The sequence below is a fragment of the Gopherus evgoodei genome, chromosome 2 (assembly GCF_007399415.2).
Source record: "Gopherus evgoodei ecotype Sinaloan lineage chromosome 2, rGopEvg1_v1.p, whole genome shotgun sequence".
NCBI classification, from domain to species: domain Eukaryota; kingdom Metazoa; phylum Chordata; order Testudines; family Testudinidae; genus Gopherus; species Gopherus evgoodei.
This window is the reverse complement of record NC_044323.1, coordinates 218,449,548-218,475,242: the sequence shown is the minus strand read 5'-3', so window position 1 is coordinate 218,475,242 and position 25,695 is coordinate 218,449,548.

Here is a 25,695-nt window from a genome sequence, read left to right as displayed (position 1 = left end):
TGAGAGGCAAAAAGGTATCTTTTAAAAAGTGGAAGTTAAATCCTAGTGAGGAAAATAGAAAGGAGCATAAACTCTGGCAAGTGAAGTGAAAAAATATAATTAGGAAGGCCAAAAAAGAATTTGAAGAACAGCTAGTTAAAGACTCAAAAAGTAATAGCAAATATTTTTTAAGTAAATTAAAAACAGGAAGCCTGCTAAACAATCAATGTGGCCACTGGACGATTGAGATGCTAAAAGAGGACTCAAAGACAATAAAGCCATTGCAGAGAAATTAAATAAATTCTTTGCATTGGTTTTCACGGCTGAGGATGTGAGAGAGATTCCCAAACCTTAGCCATTCTTTTTAGGTGACAAATCTGACGAACTGTCCCAGATTGAGGTGTCATTAGAGGAGGTTTTGGAACAAATTGATAAACTAAACAGTAATAAGTTATCAGGACCAGATGGTATTCACCCAAGAGTTCTGAAGGAACTCAAATGTGAAATTGCAGAATTACTAACTGTGATTTGTAAACTATCATTTAAATCAGCTTCTGTACCAAATGACTGGAGGATAGCTAACGTGACACCAATTTTTAAAAAGGCTCCAGGGGAGATTCTGGCAATTATAGGCCAGTAAGCTGGACTTCAGTATGGGGCAAACTGGTTGAAAATAGTAAAGGACAAAATTGTCAGACACAAAGATGAACATAATTTGTTGGGGGAGAGTCAACATAGTTTCAGTAAAGGGAAAACATGCCTCACTAATCTATTAGAATTCTTTGAGGGAGTCAACAAGCATGTGGACAAGGGGGGGTCCAGTGGATATAGTGTACATGTGAGTCTCATCTTATGCGGGGGTTCCATTCCTCAGTTAGTGCGTAAAGCGAAAACCGCATATAGTCAAAATTACATTGAGTTGAATGGCGGGCGGAATCACTCTCACTACAAAAACAATATTTAATTTGTCATTTTTCTCTTTTTTTTTGTTTTTGCCGAGCACGTAAAGCTGAAATTGCGCAGGTTTGATGCGCATAAGATACGACAGACCAGTAGTTAGCTTTTCAGAAAGCCTTTGACAAGGTCCCTCACCAAAGGCTCTTAAGCAAAGTGAGCTGTCATAGGATAAGAGGGAAGGTCCTATCATGGATCAGTAACTGGTTAAAAGATAGGAAACAAAGAGTAGGAATAAATTATGTTTTCAGAATGAAGAGAGGTAAATAGTAGTGTCCCCCAGGGGCCTGTACTGGGTGGGACCAGTACTATTCAACATATTCATAAATTATCTGGAAAAAGGGGTAAATAGTGAGGTGGCAAAATTTGCAGATGGTACAAAACTACTGATACAAACAAGATAGTTAAGTCAAAGCAGACTGCGAAGAGCAAAAAAGGGATCTCTCAACACTGGGTGACTGGGTAACAAAATGATAGATGAAACTCAATGTTGATAAATCTAAAGTATTGCACATTGGAAAACATAATCCCAACTATACATATAAAATGATGGGTCTAAATTAGCTGCTACCATTCAAGAGAGATCTTTGAGTCATTGTGGATAGTTCTCTGAAACCATTCACTCAATGTGCAGCAGCAGTCAAAAAAGCAAACAGAATGCCGGGAATCATTAAGAAAGGGATAGATAATAAGACAGAAAATATCATATTGCCTCTATATATATCCATGGTGCACCCACATCTTGAATACTGTGGGCAAATATGGTCACCACATCTCAAAAAAGATACATTACAATTGAAAAAGGTTCAGAAAAAGGTGACAAAATGATTAGGGTTATGGAACAGCTTCCATATAAGGAGATATTAAAAAGACTGGGACTTTTCAGTTTGGAAAAGAGACGACTAAGAGGGGATATGATAGAGGTCTACAAAATCATGATGAGTGTGGAGAAAGTAAATAAGGAAGTGTTATTTACTCCTTCTCATAACACAGGTACTAGGAGTCACCAAATGCAATTAATAAGCAGCAGGTTTAAAACCAACAAAAGGAAGCATTTCTTCACACAATACACAGTCAAACCATGGAACTCTTCACCAGAGGATGTTGTGAAGGCCAAGACTATAACAGGGTTCAAAAAAGAACTAGATAAATTCATGGAGGATAGGTCCACCAATGGCTATTAACCAGGATGGGCAGGGATGGAGTCCCTCGCATCCATTTTCCAGAAGCTGAGAATGGGCGACAGAGGATGGATCACTTGATTACCTGTTCTGTTCATTCCCTCTGGGGCAGTTGGCATTGGCCACTGTCGGAAGACAAGATACTGGGCTAGATGGACCTTTGGTCTGACCCAGTATGGCCATTCTTATGCTCTTAGAGAGACTTTTGCCTTGGAAATGAAGTAATATCCAACACACTAACTTTTCCTGGGTGGAAAGTGACTGAAATAGTGAAATGAGTTATAAAGGCTGAATCTGTTTTTGACTGGAAGGCAGGACATTAAAACATCATAAAACAGCCTAAAACACCCCAATGATTTCTATGAAAAATCATTTCCTTCTGCAACATGCAAGTCAACATCTCAGTCATGTCTGAAGGCATTATATTAGCTTCATAACATAGTGGCCCAGATCCCTTAGAAATACAGATTCCAGGCCTTTTGTGCCATGTGTTGACACAAAGATGGAAAAAACTAGAGACAACTGGCCAACAGAGAATTGCTCTGGGGGTAGGGGACTCTGCTGGTGTAGATGTTGGATCCTGATTTGGACTCTGCTACTGCACACAAGTGTGTAGGGGTAGGGGCAGGTGTACTGGAGTTCTGCTATGCTAATCCTCCATTTTTGTATTTTAAAGTAGCCCAGCAGCTGATATAAGTGTCTTCAGGTCAGGGGCCGTGTTAGGATACAGATATTCAGGCCTGTCTGCAAAGGCCTATACTTTAAGAATGTATGTATATTATTATCACTTAGCTAGTTATAGAGACAGTTAAAGCTAGTTATAGAGACTATAGAGATAGTTAAACACAGAATCAAAATCAGTCTCTGTATGGTCACATCCTCACATTCCAAACTAGTCACATTGAAATAAGGTGCTATTGGGCTATTAGGAATACAATCCTGTCCTTATATTCCTATCACCTCCAGAGAAAGAGAAGAGCCTAGAAGATGTAAAAGAAAACTTAGTTTAATAGCATCCTGTCTGGCAAGAACTCACTTATCAACAGACACAGCTGAAAAACCCTTATGTCTGTATAGATGTAGTTGTGAAATCCTCACTTCTGTATTTTTTTGTATGTTTATTTGCATGGTCTCTGTCTGGTTCTGTGATTTTTCTGTCTGCTGTACAATTAATTTTGTTGGGTGTATGTTAGGGTTGGTTAGTTAAATTTCAGTAAAATAATTGGTTAAAGTATAGCTAAGCAAAACTCGGATTTTACTATATAGTCTGCAGTCAATCAGGAAGTGTGTGGGGGGAATGGGAACAGGGACTGGGGATGGGGGATTTGGGATCATGTTTTCCTAAAGGCTGAAATGGGAACAGAAACAGGGACACAGACAAGGCTCTGCGGTGTCAGAGCTGGGAAGGGCGATACTAAGGAAGAAAACTGGAATCATGCTTGCTGAAAGTTCACCCCAATAAACATCAAATTGTTTGCGCCTTTGGACTTCAGGTATTGTTTCTCTCTGTTCATGCGAGAAGGACCAGGAAAGTAAGAGGGTGAAGGAATAAGCCCCCTAACAGGCCGATGTAGACTGGCCCTCAGGCTCACGGAGCTGTAAAGGAATGCAGAACTCAAGGCTATACACAACTACTAAAAATCTCAAGTCTGAAGAGTGCCCCAGAGCTCAAGTCTAGTGTATTGCAACGCAGTGTGAATACTGTAACACATGATGTACGTACAACGTAATAAATGTGTGGTCAATCATATCAATTTAGTATTTCACAATGGTTCTCTTTTTGGTGGGCGCGACTATTAACTTTAGATCCTGATTCCCAGCACGTGCTCACTTACCTTTTACAGTTTCCTTGTCTAAAATCCATTAAACAAACAAGTGACCTCTTGCACTCTTCTGCATCATTTCCAGTCTCAGATCAGGACACTTTTCCTCTAACATTACAGATAATGTCTCAATTTAGTTTAAGCCAATTTCCATTAAGAATTGCACTTTTTCTTTTAGTTTTATGTTAAAGTTTTCCTATCATACCTTATCTAGATTGGAGCTTTGCATTAGTTGATATAAAATCTCCTGGAAAAGTAGATTCCTCCAAGGATTCTCTTTGAACATTCTTGTTTAAAGATGCCCACAGGAAGACAGGCTAGAAACTTTCTCACAGAACCGCTCATGATACCAATTGCCTCTGGGAATCTCCCCTGGTCTATATCTAGCCTCATGGTGTGAACAATCATTTAATCTTGCCTCCCAGAGCCCTCAGGGTTGCAAACTGTTTCAACAAATTCAGCTGGCACAGCAGACTAATTTATGGAGTTCCTGAGGACTGGGAAATACATTTTCATGTTTCCTAGTGACTAGAGATTTTTCACTGAGGCCTGCCTGAAGCTACCCACAACTACTAAAAATCTCCTTAAGTCTGAAGATTGCCTTGGAGGAGGGAGCTGCTGGAATGGAAAAAGTGCCTTAGAGAAGATTACTTCTTTTTGAACTTGGAAACTACATCACAAAAGGGGACTCAAATAACTCTTTGCACTCTTTCTTGTCATCCAAATGAGATAGAATGCCTTATGGGGCCCACTTAAAAACATTCCTTCATGGAGAAAACTTGTCTGCATCCTGTAGGCTGATTAGTGTTCGGTCAAGAAACATATTGCTTCATATTATTTTGTACTACAGTCATTCATGGGATTCATCCGAGACTCTGGATATGTCCAGGGATAAAGGAGGATTGAAGGGGAGGGGACGAAAAAAAGGGAGCCATATACTTAGTTATGGATGAGGTGCACACACAAGTCCCCCTAGCTCACCTTTGCATTCGCTCAACCCTGGGTTCACTGTGCCCCAGGCTAAAGCTCTGAAATGATAGTTGCAGATGTTATAGCATCAGGTGTTCCTGCTACAACCCTGGGGTTCCAGCCTCACTCCTGCCTGTAGGGTAAGAGCCTCCACTTTGACTCTATACCAGAAGGTTTCCCCCTGGCACTGGAGTTATCGTCCTGAGGCCGATATGGCAGCTTTATGGGTAGAATCTACCAGAGGATCTGGCTCAGAGACGTCTCTTCAAGTTTTGCCATTTGCTAAGGTTCAAAGAATTCTAGGGAGAAGCTCATCAAGCAACCTGTGATTTAGATTTATATCGCTCCTGGTGAGGGAGAAGCAGAAGGGAGGGTGTAGGACCATTGTTGAAGCTCATGGTTAGCACATCCCTTAAGGATGGAAAAATGAGACCATTACTAGATCTTTGCTCAAAAAGCCACACATTTCTTGCAGTAACCAACCCAGGAGCTATTGCCATGCTTTGAGTCTTCTATTTTTAGTGAAGATTGTTTAAAAGAGAAGGCAGCTTCACCAGTACCTGGATGCCTTCAGACTCATTAATAGCAGTGAATTTGGGTTTAAGCTTGAGTGTATTCAAGACTAAGCTGATTGAACAGATTGATGACTATAATCCAAGGTCAAGTGCCCATGCTGATCCTTTTAGATCTGTCAATTGATGTCAGTACTGCCATCCATGACATACTAACGATGTGCCTGCAGACTCTTCCATTGTAGATGGAACTGATGTTAGGGGGGGTCTGCTATCTTCTTTGGGAGATTCCATAAGGTGTTATTGGGAAATTGTTCATTGGCCAAAGAGCTCTTTCATAAAGGGTTCCACATGATTCTGGTTCAATCACTCTTTTTATTTCACAAATAAGTGGGGGCACTAAGGAAAGTCAGTAAGTAAATATGAGCTTTGGTATGCCTACTATAGGAGTGACACCTGTATCTGAATTTCCATCTCATCCATGGTCCACTTGGTGCAATTGAGCGCCTTATAGAGTTAAGTAAAGATGAGGGCAAATGGGCTGATACTCAGTCTAGATAAAACAAAGGATATACTTGTACAGAGTTGCAGTGGGAAGAACTGGCAAAGGTTATTCCAGCTACCTTCACTGGGGGAGCTTGCCTCATTCTGGTCACATACATAGCAACAGTACTCAAGAGCACGGTTTTCCCCATTTACACATGGTTAGAATGTTGCAACCTTCTTCTTAGGTGTAGTCCATTCTACAGTTATCCATACCTTTTCAGCTTGACACTGAATTACTGTAATATGTTCCATCTGGCACTGTATCCGTAACCCATTCGGATACCAACTAGTGCAGAATGAGGCTCCGCCATTGCTTAGAGGAATTTTCCCTATGCTGTAATCTGCACTGGCTGCCACCTTATTTCTACAGGCAATTTATGGTATTGGTTTAAGTTTGTAAAGTGCTAAAGAATCTATGCCTTGCCTCACCTCTCTTCATAAAATACCATGAATCACAGAAGCATAGAATATTAGGATTGGAAGAGAACTCAGGAGGTCATCTAGTCCAACTCCCTGCTCAAAGCAGAACCAACACCAACTAAATCATCCCAGCTAAGGCTTTGTCAAACTGGGCCTTAAAAACCTCTAAGGATGGAGATTCCACCACCTCCCTAGGTAACCCATTCCAGTGCTTCACCACCCTTCCAGTGAAATAGTGTTTCCTAATATCCAACCTAGACCTCTCCCACTGTAACTTGAGACCATTGCTTCTTCTTCTGTCATCTGCCACCGCTGTGAACAACCTAACTCCATCCTCTTTGGAAACCCCATTCAGGTAGTTGAAGGCTGCTATCAAATCCCCCCTCACTCTTCTCTTCTGCAGACTAAATAACCCCAGTTCCCTCAGCTGCTCCTCATAAGTCATGTGACCCAGCCTGCTAATCATTTTCATTGCCCTCTGCTGGGCTCTCCAATTTGTTCACATCCCTTTTGTAGAGAGGAGAGCAAAACTGGATGCAGTACTCCAGATGTGGCCTCACTAGTGCCGAATAGAGGGGAATAATCACTTTCCTCGATCTGCTGGCAATGCTCCTACTAACACAGCCCAATATGCCATTGGCCTTCTTGGCAAAAAGGGCACATTGTTGACTCATATCCAGCTTCTTGTCTGCTGTAATCTCCAGCTACTTTTCTGCAGAACTGCTGCTTAGACAGTCAGTCCCCAGCCTGTAGCAGTGCATGGGATTTTTCCTTCATAAGTGCAGGACTCTGTACATGTCTTTGTTGAACCTCATCAGATATCTTTTGGCCCAATCCTTCAATTTGTCTGGGTCACTCTGGACCCTATCCCTACCCTATAGCGTATCTACCTCTCCCCCCCATCTTAGTGTCATCTGCAAATTTGCTGAGGGTGCAATTCATCCCATCATCGAGATCATTGATAAAGATGTTGAACAAAACCAGCCCCAGGACTGGCCCCATGACAGCTGAGGTGCTCAAGCTGACAAACCTCTAATTTTATCATAACATTTTTAGTGGTGGATTCTTGATTTTGGAACTCACTTTTCCCCTTGTTAGAACCCAAGATCCAGATCCCCAAAGATATTTAGACACCTAACTACCACTGAAATCAATGGCAATTAGGTGCCTAAATACATTTAGGGTTCTTTATCCACCATGTCTTGAACTGTGCATGTTGCAAGGTTGGTGGAGGATTTTTGAGAAAGGAGTAGGTTAGAGGCTGTGAGGTGAATGGCATTTATTACTGTGAAAAGGCTGAGGAGAGTTCAGCGATGTTAATGATTTGTTTGTAAGATTTATTATTTTTACTGTATAAAATCAAGTTTTTGAATGGCTGCATTTTTTCACTCGCATTCGGAGATGAAGTGGGACGTGTTACAGTACAGGACTGAAAGGTTTTGCTTAATCTGATTGTTTAGTGATGCACAAGGACTGCTTACTGTACTTTTGTTCATATATAATTGTCCATTATAATTGTAAGAGTGCCCAGAATGGATTGGGCATATTATGAATTAGAACAGATAAAACAGTTTTTAAATACTGATCCAGTGTCTGCTGAGAATTGTAAACCTTTCTGAGAAAAGCACATGAGCCTAAGTCTGATCTCAATACTAATTTGTCTCCACTGACTTCATAGAGGTATTCCCAATTTACCTTAGTATGACCAAGAGCAGCATCAGGGCCCAGGGATCTGTTTGTACAGTGCTCCAGAGTGGCATGAAGCCTTTCAGTCTAGTTTATAGAGTCATCCTGAAGCTTAGCAGTATGTGGCTAGTTTTGTATCAGGATGAACACTAATAAAGGAACACGTTCCAACTAGTTCCCAGTTCATGAACTTCATAAAAGACTGCTAACTTTAGTCTAGAAGGGCTATGGCTTGCCACTTGGAATGCTTCAAGGTGTATGTGACACTAGCCTGAATTTCAGGACAATAACTGCCTTGTTTATGATCTTTTAAAGTAAATTCTGAGAAATGTCTGTATAATTCTCTCTGAAGTTTACCATGTTCCTCCCCATGGATAGCCCATAATAAGAAACAGCAGTACCTAGATTTATTCCTGGTACAATTCTGACTTCCGTAGAGTTTGTCAGGGATGCAGATGGCCCATTAACCCCATGTTCTGAGGCTTAGATCAGTTCCTGTGATTATTGTTGTGCATTATCTTCAAGACAGATTTTTAGAACATGAACATAATGCAGTAATGTTAACTGGCAAATTAATAGCAAGTTCTAGTATTCACACCCCCATATAAGCTTCTGGAAAATTATCAGTTACATTATTGTAAATGTCTGGTAGGTTCATGGAATAACAGTTGCATGATAAAAGCATATGCAATGTGTCATTTTTAATTCATTCACCGCTGTTATTTCTGCATATATTCTTTTCCCCATCTTTTACTGTAGAATCTACTATATACTTTTTGAAAACAAGTCCCACCTCTTTGTATCTGTGTCCAATCACCTCTGAAGAAGTCCTTCCCTCTTAATTTAAATGGAAAAGTCCCTCAGACACATATAATTTCATGCACAGTGGCATATCAATTTTATATAATTTAACAGAATGCCAGTTAAAATGAATGGAAGTTGGAGATATGTGATGTAAATGAGAAGCAAATATTCACCTGAAAAAAAGAACAATGCTTTGGGTCTTGTTTGATAAGAGCTCGGACCTATCCATAATATGGCCCTAAAGGAGAAGGATTAAAGTCCTACAGGGAATGGATTTGATGATCCCTGCTTTGGTACAAGCAGCAGCAGCACCACCACACATCACAAAAGCACTGCATGCTATGCAATTTAGCAAGACTGAAGTCTTTGTTCAGAAAAGGCACAGACTTCATATTGTTTCTGGAGGGAATGAGAGTATTGGTGGAAATGAAAAAAATTCACAGGAAAAATGAATGCATGATATCTAGTCTGCTATTAGACAGAAAGCTGCAGCTTGCAGGAGTAAAGGTGATTCAGAGTCCTACATCATTAATCTTTATGAGCACAATGATTTCAAAAATTCTACAAGGGAGAAAATGTAATTATTTAATTATATGGGGAAAAACCCATTCACTTAGTTTTACATTTCCAAAGGCACCGCATATGTGTCCAAGGCTTTTGAATAGAGACAATAGCCTAACCAGTATTGCACTTTAAAAAAAAATAAAATAAATGCATTTTTACTTGGTACCTCAGTCACTGTTTAACATTCCCTCTTCATGTACTGTCTACTTTGTTAAATTGCCTGCAATTGCAAAGCAGTCAGGCAGTACACAAATTAAGTCACAAAGTAATCGGATTTCAATCACTGAATATTCACAGCTCAATTAAGTTATTTACTGAGATGTTTGTCTTAGCTGTTGAATTCTTTGCATATTTATTGCCACTCCTCACAAACCTTTTAAAAATATCCTGATGTGAAAATAAAAAGCAGCATTTGTTTTATAATGCAGGTTAAATTACTCCTCCAGGTATTTAAAAAGGGAACAAAAAGTCATTACCTTCAAGTTTGCCTAGGGTGTGATTAAAGACATACAATATAAATAAATTAACAAACTGCACTATTTTTCTTGGGGAAGCAATATTAAAAAATATTTTGGACAATCATCCACTTAATGACTTCTTTTTACTAAAATAAAAAAGCTCCCCTATGTGTATAATAAAAAGTATTGACCAATGTCTGTCTAATTCAACGTACAAAAGAGTCAGAAAATACAGCATTATTGCTCTACTGGCCAGGTAACTTATTACTAGATTATATTGCCCAAACTCCAGAGAAAATACACAGAGATTACTTTTGGCAAGTTTATGATACAGAGTTCAATCCTTGCATGTTGTTTCCTACTTTTCTGTGGGTGCTAGAGGCTATAAACAGAATGATAAATGAGGTGGTATGAACTAGTGGTATTTAAAATGCTACTGAATTGAGAATGTTACCTGAAATCTTGTTAAATCTACTATGCACCACAATAGTAAAAGGTGATGAATATTTAAAATAAATGGGCCTGATTGTCCCCTCACTTACTTGTTTTAGCCCAATTCAACTCCATTGAAGTCAGTGGAGTTAGTCTTGATTTACACAAGTGTGAAATCTATATATCTATGGTATTTATTTGGCTCCCATTACCATAGCATCCATGTATCATTGTCTTTAAAGTACTTATCCACACACCATCCCTATAGGGTAGAAGTTACTATTATTCCAGTTTTACAGGTGGGAAACTGAAGCACAGAGAAACTATTGGTGGGATTCACAAAAGTATTTAAGCAGTTACACCTCAAGCATGGGTGTCTAAGATCTGGGTTTAGTCACCTAAGTCCCAAATTTAGGCTCTATTGGGATTCACAGAACTCCCACTGAAGCCTATAGTTGCCTAAACTTTTTACACCCCAGGACAATCTAGTCTTTATTGAGTGTATCAGAGGCGTAGTCATGTTAGTCTGGATCTGTAAAAAGTGACAAAGAGTCCAGTGGCGCGGTATAGACTAGCTCCAATACTTCTGTTAGTCTATAAGGTGCCATGGGATTCTTTGTTGCTCTTTATTGAGAGTGGCTTTAAATATTCGAGTTTTAAGACTACGACAAACTTCTCTATTGTTTCTCCTTCATTCTGTGTTCTCACCCTGAGCATGCATCTAAATCTAATCCTCTCACTCAAGTATATATATATATATTATATATAAAATAGAGTAACTTTTTCCCTTAGGGACACTATGCACCTCAAACGTTTTCATTATTTCTGAAAACTCTTTTCCCTCCACATCTGTATAGAATGTATTGTCCACATCTACAACTTCTGTGCCTGCCTCTGTTCAGAACACAGCAAAATTGTTCATCCTTCAGTTTATTTGCCCCTGTGGCTTTCATATACAGTTCAAATTGCTCTTTGAACTTAACTGAGCTCATTCAGTGCTTCCCCTGATTCTCAGGGCTGGCAGGGGCATTGCTACAGAACCTGTGCAACAGCAAGTAATCAGTATAACATTCTCTCTCTCACTGGGTCTTCCAGCACTGCAGGCCTTCCACTTCTGGTACCACAGTATATTAAGATAAACCCTCTATTAGGAAAGAAGCTATGTACAGAAATAAAAGAACAAAATGTCCTACTATTATCTATGTGAAGCATGTGACTAAGCCTGTTCATGCTACTTTGTTGTTTCTATTACTCAGCAAGCAATGCCTCACAGGGAAACCCTCCCCAACAACTATATAAATAGTATACAGGTAATATGGCATCTCTACACTTCCTGGAGGACTTACTCTATAGCACACTAACCACTGGACCATTCTTCTTCTCCAGGAAAAGGAAAAATCAGGTCCAATACCTCGTGTAAGGTCTAAAAAAGGATGCACAAAAATCACTGATATCAAACTTTCTACCAAATCCAGTATTTCAGTGTTCAATTGCATGAATAGCTGTTTTGAAATCAACATTCTCCCCGCATTTCGGCAGAATATTTTTTCAGTGTCAGTGTTATGCTCTTTATGATGAATTTAATGACAGATTATCCTGAAAATGGGGTTTTTAATGTATAGCCATCTTCTTATATAGCAAAATACAATTCTCTTTCCAGGTGCAGGATTTTTCTCCTCAACTACGTGGTTAAATCAGTTCACCTGAACTTTAATCAGGTTAAATCTAGAATAATTTTAAAAAATAGATTTATAGTAGAATCAGACATCATTTTGAGCAGCTCTGAAAAGCCATAGTGTTGCAGGCACTTAATGTTTAATTAAACAGGCAAGCCCCTTGAGCTTTTGTGCCATAGCAAGCCTTGGAATCTGGAAAAGGTTAGATTACAAAATCATAGTTTATTTCACAATGTTGACAATGCAGTATTCAGAGGATTCTCTACTGTTAGGAGCAACATCCTTCAGCTGGGACATTCTGGTTTGGTCTATACTTAAAAATGAGGCTCATATAGGGACACTGTTCAGGGTGTGAAAAACCCACACCCTTGACCAACAGAGCTATGATGATCTCTCCTCAACATTGACATAGCTACATTGACAGAAGAGAGTGTTTCAGTTGATATCACTACTGTTGTTTCCATCAGTGATCCTACGCTGATGGAAAAAAACCCTTCCCATTGGCAGAAACTGTGTCTACACTACAGGGTTATGCCAGCATAGCTACACTGCAAGAGCTATGCTAATATATTCTCCATACTGTAGACTTACCCTCAGATATCTTAGCCACCCACATGGGGAGGTAGAAGGGGTTAAATCATGTACAAATTAAAGGTCCACTGGTCTTATCATAAGTCCTGATCTGTTGGCCAAAATTATTCTGTAAAATAGATTCTAATGTCCAGCAGAACCTAATGTGAGTTATGGGTTGAAAATAAGACAGATACTGTGTTTATACACATACTTTACCAGCATAGTGAGATATTTGTAGTACTAGGATATCTTTACTTACCACTTTGAATATCTAGACAAATTTACTCTGCAGCAACTTTAGCCCTAGGTGAAAACAAGTTACTCAGGGACAGAGATGGGCTTGAGCCAAAATACTGAGACTGATTCTTTTTTTCCTCTTATCTGCTACTCTGGTGGCATGAAGGGACTATGAAGTGGGCACAACTGACCTGAGGGCAATGTGCACAAGTGGGCTATCCATTTGGTCAAAAATAGTGGAACAATTCTAATATTTCTCCCACACACCCCTTTTGCAGCCAGCAGCACCAGAAATGAGCAAGGAAAAAGGGACATGCTTGGGAGGGAAGGGGCATGGCTGGAAAACACAGCAATCCAGCTATCCCCTCTGCATAGGATGGCCAGTAGTGGGTTAGCAGCAGTAAGGTGTTAGAGCAGTCTCCACAGATTCTATTAATACTTGTGATTGCAGGAGAGGAGTCATTGGCTTTTTCCATGGGTAGAGGGCAAACTAGGTCTGTTCCTACTGTCATGGTGCCTCAGTGGGTCACAGCTGAGAATATCAGATTCAGAACAAACTGTTGAGAAACAGAGCAGACTCACCACAAACTGGTGGTTATTCCATTATTAGATATACTAAGCCAAAAACAAAAGAAAACGTCAGTCTCACCACAGTGGTTAATAAAAACTCACAACTGCTGTCTCCTTAGGCATCTCAGCCCTTGTTTCACCACCCATACACTAGACTTTATGATGAGTGGTTACTGAAAACCTATTTAATCAAACAAAGAGTTCTTCTGATCTCAAAAGATTAGCCACAAACCAAGGTCAATATATAACTCAGATCTTACCCAATAATCACACTGTTGCCAATCTTTCAGTAACTAATAACTAGAAGGTTTATTTATAAGAGAAAAGAGGAGAGAGTTTAAATGGCCAAAGAAATCATATACATACAATCATTGCAAAGTTCTTGGATCAGGTTTGTAGCAGTGATGTTACAGACTGTGGGCTTGTAAAGTCTCTGGTAACTTCCAAAAGATTGGAAGGGCCTCAGTCCATTGATTAGATCACCCCTTTCAGCGTAAATCCAGAGATCAGAGCAGGAGAGGCCAAAATAGAGATGCTTCCAGGGTCCTTTCTACCTTCTTCCATGTGGGAAATTACAGGCACAAGATGGAGTCTATGGTCACATGAGCAAGTCACATGCCCTTATCTGGCTTGATGACTCATAGAAGCAGCCAATACTCATATACTGGCTAAAGCGTCCACAGGTCGGGGACGAGCTTCTTCTATGACACATTATGAGAGCTAAGTGTTCTTTAACTTCATCAACTTGAATAGCTCCTTCACAACCAATGTGCTGGCCAGACTGGATGTAAATTACCTGGTGGTGTTACTTCATGACATACACATTTGAAGCACTAGGTGCATAGTTAATATTCATAACTTTAGATACAAAGAAGATCTATGGATATAAACAGGGTAATCATACTCAGAAAATCATAGCTTTTCCATTGACACCTTACATGACATACTTTGTACAAGATTTGTTGCAATTACCCAACTGGCAATATTAGTGATAGAAATGGTCATGTTCCAATCATACAGCATCACACCTACCAACAGAAAATTTAACTCAGTGAGTTGGATTATTCCATCGTAAGGGAGAATGGGGCCCAAAGACTTCAGGTAACAACATAATGAATGCCTCTTTCAGTCTGCCTACTGGGGACCTACAGTACATATTGGAGTTTGGTTCTTTGCTTGGCCTGGAAATGTAAATAAAAGAATCATTTTATTATTTCAAGTCCCATGCCAACATTTTCCCTAGTCATTTCAGACAAGAACTGATTTAGTCCAACATTAATCTAGTCTGATAATTAGAAGAAAACAGATACATGTTAAAATCATCAACTTTGCTATTTATTCTGCTTAAATAACTGTAAAAATTATGTATATCATGGAAATTACACAATATAGCCTATCAAAAGGCTACATCTGAAAGACAAGAGAGACAAGGATATTAAAGGCCATATTTGCTTTATGAGTACTGCAGTAATGGCTTTTGAACTAGTAAGTGAATGGTTCTTTTTCTTAGATTGTGAATTAGTAATATAATTAACTGTGACAAGAAATTATTACTCTGTATATTCAGTATGGGTTTATTCCTTCTATTTTCCCCCCATAGTTTCACCTATACATCAGTTAATTTCAGATTAAAAAAATTAATGGCATGCAACAAGGAACTGGTTTTACCTTGCTACTGTAATAGTATGTCTGCCTGGGTATTCTGTATAGTGAAGTGCATTTAAGACCAGATCCTTGGTCCCAACAAAACACCTTTGGTCTATAAGCTGGTTTTTCAGGCCCACTAAGGATTCCCCTAGCATGGAGAACTCCACAGGTGGCATACGTCTGGCATAGTCCACTCCACCTAATCTGCCCGCTCCTCCACCAGTCACAGCCATTGGGATAGAAAGTGCATATAGAGCTGGGGCTGGAGCACCACTTCACTCTGTCAACCTCCAGCTGCTATAAGATCCTGGCATATAAAATGCATAGCTGGCTTTAGAACCTTGCTATACCTTAATACACACAGATTCAAAAGGCTAATTATTCAAAATTGTTGCTGATGGGAAGACAATCTTTCAGAAAGCTAGAAATAAAACAAGGGCTTCCTGTGGTAGGCAGGGGGGATGTCAGAGAGTTTTTATGAGATGCCTTTTTTCCCCAAAAAGCCTACTTTTTCTGAACTTCAGACAATCTCCAGCTTAGATTGAAATTTCAATTTTCCTACAGGCTGCGACAGACTTTATGGCATAAACCCATAAAGAGTATATACTCAGTACAAGTAAAATGAATGTCAATTAAATGGCAAGATACAACATTTTTTTTTAATGAATGGACTGAAAAAAATGATAGCAAAGAATATATGAAAATACAACACATGGACAGTATCAAGAGATGTTGGGCCAAAAATTAGACCCACAGCCTTGAAGTTTCTTATATGCCTAAAGTCTGTATAATTTATTATTTTTCCCTTTCTCCCCTCTACAAAGATGCCAACAAGCAGCACAGCAAATTAGCAACCCAACAGCACACGCAATACCTATGTTTATGTCTGCACATGTGTGATAAAGGGAAAGAAAATTAGCAAAGAAATTTATTTCAGTTTCCATTTTCCAAGGGGTTATATATTTTAGTTCACTATAATGTCTTTCATACTTTATGAATATGAAAGTATTTCACAGAGTAAATTATTGAAATGCTAGCAAGTAATTGTGTGGACAAACGCGGCCATCATTTTGTGTTCAACAATAGCTCAAACATAATCCTGGAAATCAGGGTCTATTGTATTGAGAGTGTCAATGTTGATCATGGCAAGTAAGAGTAATAAAGTTAGAATAAGAGTAGAAAGTTAGAGTAAAAAAGAGAGGATTCTCTGCAGCTTGAGGTCTTCAAACCACAATTTGAGGACTTCAATAACTCAGACATAGACTGGGGTTTGTTACTGAAGTGGATGGGTGAGATTCTGTGGCCTGCATTGTGCAGGAGGTCAGACTAGATGATCATAATGGTCCCTTCTGACCTTAAAGTCTATGAGTCTATGAGACAAGGAGAAGGAATTTCAGCTAATACCACCTCCAAAGGGTAACTCCAATTGTGCTGCACCTCCTTTTACTACTTTTAATAGTGTAATGTATTGGGTATGAGCCTAAATCTTAGTCTGGGACTTGAGTCCATGATCTTTCAGTTTAAATGTATGTTATCTACACAAAAACCATAAATTATATTGCACTATAGCAGGGCCAGCACATCTGTCAGCCAGCTCCGCTTCCCGAAGCCCCCAGTCGCCTGGAACAGTGAACCGTAGCCAGTGGGAGCTGTGATCGGCTGAACCAGTGGCCACGGCAGGTAAACAAACTGGCCCGCCCACCAGGGGGCTTACCCTGACAGTCCACGTGCCAAAGGTTGCTGATCCCTGCACTATATTATCATTCAGTCCAGTGGATGGAAAAAATAAATAGCAGAAGAGATTAACTTGCAGCATGTTCAAGTGGAACAGCATATTCGGGGGAAAAAAAGTGTAAGAGGGACCCTCCCCACCCTCCAAAAATGTGAATTAGAGCAAGTAGATGGAGACTGCAAATATAAAGAAAGTAGTAAAAGAATAAGACAAGGGCCAGATTCTGATATCCTTAGTCATGCTAACTGGTACCTTCCCTCACAAGTAGTCCTGACGAAACCATTGAAAGCACCAGCAGCAGTCAGTCTGTACAAGTGCTACCTCTGTTACTGTTACCAGGGGGGAAACACCCTGGGGGTAACAATGGTAAGTTTAAGGAAATAAAATTTAAAACAATGTCTAGAGTGGAACAGGTCCCAAAGATTTTGTTTAAAACAAATTAAAGTGCAGAAATGAACACAAGCAGTTCTGCACAACAGTGTTTACAGGGTATGATCCTACAGATACCTGTATTCACACCCTACACCAGTGGGGGTCGTGAGGTTATTACATGGGAGGTCATGAGCTATCAGCCTCCACTCCAACTCCCTGCTCTGACTCCAGCATTTATAATGGTGTTAAATATATAAAAAAGTGTTTTTAATTTACAAAGGGGAGGGGGTCGCACTCAGAGCCTTGCAATGTGAAAGGGGTCACCAGTACAAAAGTTTGAGAACCACTGCCCTACACACTACTGCAATGATATTTTTACAATATATGTTTTGTGAGGTGGTATATGAAAGCTAATAACATTCTGGTCATTGTACAATGCATATGTTAACTTTATATGTGAATTCCCTGTGTATGATGTGACTAACCTGGCATAGGTAAAGGTGATAAATAGGTCTCTCCTAGACAAAGAAATGTGGATGTCCCTTAATTTTACATATTAGCATTAAACAAAGCTATCTAGCTATACCAGCAGGGCTTATCCTGTTTTTGAGAGTGAATTAACGTGGTTCCTGCACCCCAGAGAGACACAGGAGACTGAACGCCAGGAGACCTTCCTGACTTGTAAGACAAACACATCCCTTTGAGAGGCACAAGCAGAGACAGAAAGCCAGCCATTTTGCCATCTTTCACCTAGTTAGACAGGGGAACTAGCACCTTGTACTTCTGTGGAAGGTCCTGACAGAAAGAGTCCGTCATTGCTGGAAAAGAGAAAGATTGGTAAGAAATCAACCTTGAACAAAGGCTGTAAGGCTGTTAAGTTGGCTCTCAGCCATTAGAAAAGTGTATTTTTATTTTTATTTGCTTGTTACCATTTGGCTTTATGCCTTGTACTTGAACTCATTTAAAATTTCTGTCTTTGACTGAATAAACTTGTTTTACTTTTACCCTGAACCAACCCAGTGCTGTATTTGAACTGAAGTGATTGTTAACTCCATTTAAAGTAATCAGCTGTACTTTTGTTTCTTTAAAGGAGCTATGAAACATAATTACTTCTGAGAGTTCCGGATATGTCAAGGCAGATGGTTTGGGAAAATTCAGGACTGGGGTATGTTGGGTTGACCCTGCAAGTAGTAACCAAGGCTGGTGGCATTCAGAGTGGGGCTATTGTGTTGTAGACAGGCTGCTGGGGTCAGAGTGCTGAACCAGAGCTGCACAGCACACAGGCACTCAGAGAACTTCATGCTTGTCTGCTGTCTGTTGTTGTCTGAGCTGTGAGCCTCAACAGCAGAGCATTTAAGGCACCCAGGATTTGCAGGGCAGGTGTTGACACAACCCCTCTTAGTGCTGGGTGTTGAACCCCAAAACGTTACACAGAGTGAAAAAAAACACACAGCAAGGAGAGGTTTAGATAGTGAGGCATGAATCATGAAGTGATTTGGTTTTGATATTTGAAACTTCACCCCTTTGTGGAAAGCTCAGGAAAACAATATTTCCAGTGAGACATTCATTATGTTGTCCTCTGAACCAGTCCACAAATACCACCAAAATAGATTTGGTCTGTCTTTCTGTTTCTGGGTTATTTTTCTGAAAAAGGTTTAAGTGTATATATGTTTTTAAAGATCACTTTTTTTTGAGTCATAAAACAGCTTTTCAGCTCACTTTGAGATCTGCGTTACTTCTTTCACCAACCATTTCACCAATCTCAATTAGAATGCAAGCTTGGTGAATACAGGGTATTATTGTAATTTAGTATGTGCAGGTGGAGCCATTTTGGGACTCTGGGCATATTAGAGTATCTAAGGCATATTGTGCAGTTAATTAACCTCACAGATAGATGAAAGGAAACTACCCAGCAGCACAAACTTGACTTATGCTTATTTTTGTATTTGTGCGTTCTTTATTACTCAAGTTTCCTTCCCCCTGCCCACTGCCATATGCTACTGTTCTCTGCTGGGAATTTACTGTAATTATCTAACCATGAAAGAAATGACGTGAAAAGGAAAAAAATCCCCTTAGCAGATAATGGTTTGACCTGTTATTTTCTCTTTAACTGACCAAAACCTGTTTCCCTTTTCTTACAAAGGAAAAAACTGCTCTCTACTGCAACAACAGTTTGTGATGCTGTTGCAGACTGTCATTAAAGCAGCCATTTAAGGCCCACTAGAACAAAGTAACGATATGGCTCAAACTCTGTTCTTAAACCTAGTGAAACTAAGGATTTTATTCTTACTTCCAAATTCCTGCTCCTTTTTTCTTTTGCCCTTTGAAAACATACTGAAAAGCCAAGTAAACTGGAAATAATGAAACTAAATTTTGGCTTTAAAGAGAGAGGGACTGTATGCTAGCATTTGACAATTTATGAGCTAAAGACATTTTATGGCGGCAGACTCTTCAGGTCACTATCATTCGAAGCTTCTAGTAAAATTTGTAGACTTTCATCTTGGATTCATTTTACTCTTATTTGTTTGAAAGATGTGCCTTTGTGAGTGCACTGACAAAACTTTCATTTTTTTCAAAAATAGAACAATAAATATAAGAGCTATTAGTTCATGTTCCTCTTTATTCCCCTGAAGTAGTAAAGCCCTTCACTTTTCATGTATTTAAATAAATTATCTATAATACATGCTGCTTATAAAACCCAGTAGTTTATCTCTATGCTGGTAAACAGAACTTACATTGACTTCAATGGGGTTTTTCTATTAGGCTCAGAATGATCCTACTGGTACAGTTTTTCTACATTCTGAAGTATTCTACTTAACTACAATGTGGTTTAACAACAAGAAAAGTGATTCAGCTTTGTGTAAAATATCTGCATTTGACAAACAGCTACTGAAAATCAGACATTTAAAGGAGTGGTGTTATAATTGGAACCGCACATTGAAAGCCTGGAGAACTGCACTAATTAGTCTCTTCCCAGCTCACTGCAGCATCTGGAGGGAAACAGGGGCACAGTGAGTGGCCCCTTTGGCCCCAGACCAGAGCTAGAAATTTGGTCCAGCCACCCCTCTCGTGTCAGACGGGTAACTGGGCCCAATTTGAGTGGTATTGAAACCCCATGCATGTGCTTGCCTCCTGCCCATCTTTGGGGGTCCTTCTGGTGCCCATGGGCACCAAGTGCCCTCAGATCCCAGAAGGATGGGAAGATTGGTTCTAGGCTTTTGGTGCTTCCTGTGGAAGTGGAGATGCAGAAGGAGGATGGGGTTTGAACTACCTGGCCCTTGGTGGGAATGGTGCTTTTCAGCCTGAACACTGCTCTGGGGAAGAGCCCAGGGCTGGGTATGGCATGGAAAGACCATGGGGGTGAGAGCAGGGGGGAGAGTTTGGAGCTGGATGCAGAAAAATGTGTGTGGGGGAAGCAGAGGGCTGAGTATGGGGCAGTCGGAGGGGAATAGGTATAGCGTGCCAGTATGCATGAACGGAGTGGGGGAAAATTGAGGTTGGTGCAGGACAGGGGAGGGAGAGCTCTGGGCCTCTTCCTTAGGAAAATTCTGGTTGTGTCCCTGTGAGAGAGCACATGCAGTGCTCCTTCTCTTCTCCATAACATACATTCACACAACCCTCTTCATCGAAGAATGGAGAGAAAACACATTTTTGTTACCGACTCCGACACCACTGCGTCTATTTGGTATGTTGCTTAGATACCAGATTGATAGGTGCCTTAAAAATAAAATACATCATTCAGTAGATGAGCTTGTCTGCTCAGTGCTCAAGGAGCACTGCTCACAGCCTATGGGTACTGTCATTGAGGTTCTAGGCCGACAGAAGTTTGGATTATGCCTGCTGCAATATATAAAAATATTGAAACAAAGCCTCTTATTATACTGTTGACCTATGACCCTGTTTTATGCCAGGACTATTATTGGGATGCAATATTGACAGTTTTATAAGACTTATTAGATTGATATATATTAGGAGGCAAGTAGAAAAATACAATTAGATTGTTAGGTTTTAAGTTTGTTAGAGACCTGTGTTACTAATGTGAAGTCTTGCGTGAGCAGTTATGCTAAAGCTGAGTTTTCGGCTAAAAGATTGCGGGCCCAAAATATTAACATCAGATCATGATTCTGCATTCTCATTTTGAGAAGCAAAGTGACCATGAGAATATGGGAATAAAGCAGAATCACAGAAGTAATTCTCCAATAAGGGTTTCCTGGGGGGCAACATGGTAACTAGGCAGTTCATATGCATTAATGAATATAAATTGTTAAGAATGTTTGGTACAGATAATATTAATGACCAGAAGTGTAATTATGGCCACGGAGAATGTGACATATGGATGATGGTCAGATATTAGTATTGTTATGATCACAGAAAATGATAAAATATGGTTGCGTATCCAATTGGTTCCATAAAGACAGGATATAAGATTTGGTCTAGTTTCTAATTTTCAGGTTTCTTGGGCTCCTGAATTGGTGTCAACTCAGTTGTCATCATTTTCTGCAGTGCTCTACTGATTATATATTTCTCTGTTTATTTCTTTTAATTGCTCTAAGTATGCTATGATACCTGATGCTTAAAAGTATTTGCTGCATACAAGACTTTTTGCTATTTGGTCATATTGATGAGTGAAATTATATTTAAGAGTATAATTGAATATCTCTCTCACTCACCAATCATGCCAATCTCACAATGAAAAAGAAACACTTGTGAGAGAAACTTCTGTGTAGCCCACTTTGGGAAAGAACTGGTGATTATTAATAGAGTATGATTATTAACAAACATAAGTGTGGAAAGTTTATAATTTCATTACATGGACAGGTTACAATACATATAAAGAAGAAAACAAGTTAGTCTTTTTCTCTTTAAAAGAATAGAACTCTATCTCACCACATTACTGTACATGCCAGTATCATAATTGCAGGTTGAACATGACACTGCTAATCCTGAGGCAAGAGCTGATGACTGTTATAGAAGGTGTCACCAGCTGGTGCTGTTACTCATAGCCTTCTTATAGACTCATAGACTCTAGGACTGGAAGGGACCTCGAGAGATCATCGAGTCCAGTCCCCTGCCCTCATGGCAGGACCAAATACTGTCTAGACCATCCCTGATAGACATTTATCTAACCTACTCTTAAATATCTCCAGAGATGGAGATTCCACAACTTCCCTAGGCAATCTATTCCAGTGTTTAACTACCCTGACAGTTAGGAACTTTTTCCTAATGTCCAGCCTAAATCTCCCTTGCTGCAGTTTAAGCCCATTGCTTCTTATTCTATCATTGGAGGCCAAGGTGAACAAGTTTTCTCCCTCCTCCTGATGACACCCTTTTAGATACCTGAAAACTGCTATCATGTCCCATCTCAGTCTCCTCTTTTCTAAAACTAAACAAATCCAATTCCTTCAGCCTTCCTTCATAGGTCATGTTCTCAAGACCTTTAATCATTCTTGTTGCTCTTTTCTTGACCCTCTCCAATTTCTCCACATCTTTCTTGAAATGCGGTGCCCAGAACTGGACACAATACTCCAGTTGAGGCCTAACCAGCACAGAGTAGAGTGGAAGAATGGCTTCTCGTGTCTTGTTTACAACACACCTGTTAATGCATCCCAGAATCACGTTTGCTTTTTTTGCAACAGTATCACACTGTTGACTCATATTAAGCTTGTGGTCCATTATGACCCCTAGATCTCTTTCTGCCATACTCCTTCCTAGACAGTCTCTTCCCATTCTGTATGTGTGAAACTGATTGTTCCTTCCTAAGTGGAGCACTTTGCATTTGTCTTTATTGAACTTCATCCTGTTTACCTCAGACCCTTTCTCCGATTTGTTCAGATCATTTTGAATTTTGACCCTGTCCTCCAAAGCAGTTGCAATCCCTCCCAGTTTGGTATCGTCTGCAAACTTAATAAGTGTACTTTCTATGCCAACATCTAAATCGTTGATGAAGATATTGAACAGAGCCGGTCCCAAAACAGACTCCTGCGGAACCCCACTTGTTATACCTTTCCAGCCGGATTGGGAGCCATTAATAACTACTCTCTGAGTACGGTTATCCAGCCAGCTATGCACCCACCTTATAGTAGCCCCATCTAAATTGTACTTTCCTAGTTTATCTATAAGAATATCATGCGAGACCGTATCAAATGCCTCACTAAAGTCTAGGTATATCACATCCACCGCTTCTCCCTTATCCACAAGGCTCGTTATCCTATCAAAGAATGCTCTCAAATTAGTTTGACACAATTTGTTCTTTACAAATCCATGCTGGCTATTCCCTATCACCTTACCACCTTCCAAGTGTTTGCAGATAATTTCTTTAATTACTTGCTCCATTATCTTCCCTGGCACAGAAGTTAAACTAACTGGTCTGTAGTTTCCTGGGTTGTTTTTATTTCACTTTTTATAGATGGGCACTATATTTGCCCTTTTCCAGTCTTCTGGAATCTCCCCCGTCTCCCATGATTTCCCAAAGATAATAGCTAGAGGCTCAGATACCTCCTCTATTAACTCTTTGAGTATTCTAGGATGCATTTCTTCAGGCCCTGGTGACTTGCAGGCATCTAACTTTTCTAAGTGATTTTTTACTTGCTCTTTTTTTTATTTTATCTTCTAAACCTACGCTCTTCCCGTAAGCATTCACTATATTGGACATTCCTTCAGACTTCTCATTGAAGACCGAAACAAAGAAGTCATTAAGCATCTCTGCCATTTCCAAGTCTCCCGTTACTGTTTCCCTCTCCTCACTGAGCAGTGGGCCTACCCTGTCCTTGGTCTTCCTCTTGCTTCTAATGTATTGATAAAAAGTCTTCTTGTTTCCCTTTATTCCCATAGCTAGTTTGAGCTCATTTTGTGCCTTTGCCTTTCTAATCTTGCCTCTGCATTCCTGTGTTATTTGCCTATATTCATCCTTTGTAATCTGACCTAGCTTCCATTTTTTATATGATGCCTTTTTATTTTGTAGGTCACGCAAGATCTCGTGGTTAAGCCAAGGTGGTCTCTTGCCACATTTTCTATCTTTCCTAACCATCGGAATAGCTTGCTTTTGGGCCCTTAATAGCGTCCCTTTGAAAAACTGCCAACTCTCCTCAGTTGTTTTTCCCCTCAGTCTTGATTTCCATGGGACCTTACCTATCAGCTCTCTGAGCTTACCAAAATCCGCCTTCCTGAAATCCAATGTCTCTGTTTTGCTGTACTCCCTTCTACCCTTCCTTAGAATTGCAAACTCTATGATTTCATGATCATTTTCACCCAAGCTTCCTTCTACTTTCAAATTCTCAACGAGTTCCTCCCTATTTGTTAAAATCAAGTCTAGAACAGCTTCCTCCCAGTAGCTTTTTCAACTTTCTGAAATAAAAATTTGCCAGCAATGCAGTTCAGGAAATTATTGGATAGTCTGTGCCCCACAGTGTTATTTTCCCAACATATATCTGGATAGTTGAAGTCCCCCATCGCCACCAAATCTTGGGCTTTGGATGATTTTGTTAATTGTTTGAAAAAAGCCTCATCCACCTCTTCCACCTGATTAGGTGGCCTGTAGTAGACTCCCAGCATGACATCACCCATGTTTTTTACCCCTTTTAGCCTAACCCAGAGACTCTCAACACTTCCATCTCCTATGTCCATCTCCACCTCAGTCCAAGTGTGTACATTTTTAACATATAAGGCAACACCTCCTCCCTTTTTCCCCTGTCTATCCTTCCTGAGCAAACTATACCCATCCACACCAACATTCCAGTCGTGTGTATTATCCCACCAAGTTTCAGTAATGCCAACAATGTCATAGTTGTATTTATTTATTAGCACTTCCAGTTCTTCTTGCTTATTACCCATACTTCTTGCATTTGTATATAGGCATCTAAGATACTGGTTTGATCTTACCTCCCAGCTTTGCCCTAACCCTCCTTTCTCTCTGCCATTATAGCCCATGCTCCCTCCTGTTTCCGACCCATCTCCCAGGTCTTGTTCCCCACTTACCTGTGGGGTTTGCTCACCTGTCCCCATTGAACCTAGTTTAAAGCCCTCCTTACTTAAACTAAAGTGCTAATAAATAAATACAACTATTAACACTTTCTTCTTCTTCTATTAGCATTCTTCTTCTTGATGTGCAATCAAATGTTCAGACTTGGGAAGATGAGATGTGGTGTGTTAGTTTTGGTTATGCAAGGTTTCGAGTAGAGAGAGCTGTGCAAGCAGCAGGAGAGTTTGCGTTCTGCCTTGGTCTCTGAATCCAGTTCTCTGGCAGAGCAATGGTGATGGGCTGAGATTCCCGACACAAAGGATTGCCATCAAGGCCCTGGACATTCGCTACACTCAGCAGAGGAACAATATTCCTAATTCATGGTTTACATTTATTACTCCATCATTTTAGTTCTCAAGCTGCCCCAGCCTGGAATTCTCATGTGCTATATACAAGCACTACTGTTAGTTGTGCATGATTTAAAAGCTTTTAGAGACACATTTTTTGGTTTGAATAGAGTCAAACTTCTGGGTGAAAATGTACCTATGGACTCACACTTGCAAGTGCATGTAGGTTTGTAAAAATGTGTCTAAGTTGGGCTGC